Here is a 2,139-nt window from a genome sequence, read left to right on the forward strand (position 1 = left end):
CTCTCTGGGTCTCTTTGCCCTTCCTCCAAAGCGTGGTGGGGAGAGGGGAGGCGCTGAAATTCCCAGGCTTCCCCTTCAGAGGCTGGCCTCCAAGGAGCTCCGACCAGCTGGGGAGTGTGGGATTTCGGAATAATTCAGCCACTTAATTAATGAAGAGGAAGGAGAAGTGGGAGAGGATAGAGGCGGGGGAGGGAAGCAATCCTGAAGAAAAGTCAACACGCGGCTGGGCGCTCGGCAGCTGTGGGTGGGGGCAGATTTGGGGAAAGCCACGCTGCGCCAAAGCGCCAAGCGGCTGTGCGCGCCCCGGGAGCGTGTCTCCTTGGCGGCGTGTGCGCCCGGGCCTCTGGCCTGCCCCTCCCTTCCTTGCGCGCCTCGCCAGTTCCCGCCGCCACTGACTTTCTGACTTCTTAACTTGTCAGCAAATCCCAGAGTTAAAAATGCACACGCACCCCGGCCAGCCGCCAGCAGGGCCGTCTGGCCACGGCTCCAGATGTGGGGCCACCGCGCGGGCCGCCCGCCCCGCCGCGCAGACTAAACAATCGGCCTTGGCCGTGAGCGCAGCGCAATTCCAGATGCCGCGTCCCTCGCGCCGCGCGCTAATTGGGCCGCGGGCGCGAGGCTCTGTCAGCGCGGGCAAGGCCCAGCCGGGGGCGGCCTTGGCCCGGGGCCCGTCCGCTGAACTACCTAGGGCGGGGGCGGGGTGAGGAGACGGAGGAGAATGGGGAGGAGGAAAGAAGGCCAGAGAGCAAGAGCGATCGCGCGAGGGAGACTCAGAGGCAGAGGCACACCGAGACAGGGCAGACAGAAAGGGACAGAGATGGTCTCAAAAAGAGACAGCCCCAAAGACAAAGAGGGAACCAGAAACACGGAGCCCCATTCCGATGTAGGCGGCGGCAGAGACAAGAGTGGGAGCTAGAGACGGACGCAGAGAGATGGAAAGACAGGGAAACAGAGGCAGGGGGCGCTGACCCGAGAGTAGTAGAGTCGTGAATGAGAACTAAACGCGCGGACGGCCGGGAAGAATCGGGCCCATGAGACCCACATGTTTACTGCCAGGTCGCTGCTGCGTTACAGGTGTCCACCCGTCTTGATTCACAGAACCTCCTTCTCACATTCGCACTTTTTATAATCCTTCTTAGAGTCCTCCTAGGCTGGGCCCGCCCGCACGAGGACCCAGTCCTGGCCACGATGAACCTAGGTGGCTGCGCGGAGGAAGAGCCCTAGCCCCCAAAGGAACCTGAGCCATAGAGTTCACCCTTCACCCCCAAATCCGGCTTAGGGACTTGACTCTGCGGGAGGGCGAGGGGCGGGGCTCTGCGGGGTCTTGATTCACAGCGCAGGGATGCTCCCAAAAGACTCCCGCAGGGCCCCTCCTCCACCAGGCAGCCACACCGGAGGCACTCTCCTTTCCCTGGCGCCCTGAGACAGGGGGATGGCAGATTAGCCGAGGCCCAGGACAGGGAAGCCCACCGGGGACCACCCGGGGGACCCCCACCCCCAGCCTCGTGTTCCGCCCCCGCCGGGAGGCCCGGGCGCCCGCGGGGTGAGCGCGGAGGGCAGCGCGGCGGCCCGGCGGCTCTTGGCGGCCCCTCTCTGACAATCTTTCCTTTGTTTGTTTTCTTAAATCTGGGAGGCCCGAATTCCTGCCGGATTCCGTAGGTTTCACTCAGGAAGGAGGCGCCCCCACCCCCACCCCGTCTCACGTCGGGCCGAGAGGCAGGGGGAATGGCAGGTTCTTCCCGGAGGCCCGCGGCGCGCAGCCCCGAGGCCCCGAGCTGGGCGAGCGGGCGGCGGGCGCCGCGGAGAGTCCCGGGCTCTCTGCCCGCGCGCGCCACCACGCAGCCCCGCCGGAGGGCCACGGGCAGCCTCCGCTGGAAGATTAAAAAAAAAAAAAAAAAGAAAGAAAGAAAAGAAAAAAAAATCAAACCAGGAAAGTTTTAAAAGATACAAAGAGCAGCCCTCTTTCCGCCCAGCCTCATTTCACACTCCTCTGCCGCTTACACTCCTCTCTCTCTCTCTTTTTTATTTTGGTCTCCAAACTTGAGCCTCATTAATTTCCAAAAAAAATTTCCCCCAATAAAAGGCAAACATGGAAAGAAAAACAAACTATTAGAAAATAGAGGAGGGAGGAAATGTTAT

The sequence above is a fragment of the Lutra lutra genome, chromosome 6 (genome assembly GCF_902655055.1).
Source record: "Lutra lutra chromosome 6, mLutLut1.2, whole genome shotgun sequence".
Lineage (NCBI taxonomy): Eukaryota > Metazoa > Chordata > Mammalia > Carnivora > Mustelidae > Lutra > Lutra lutra.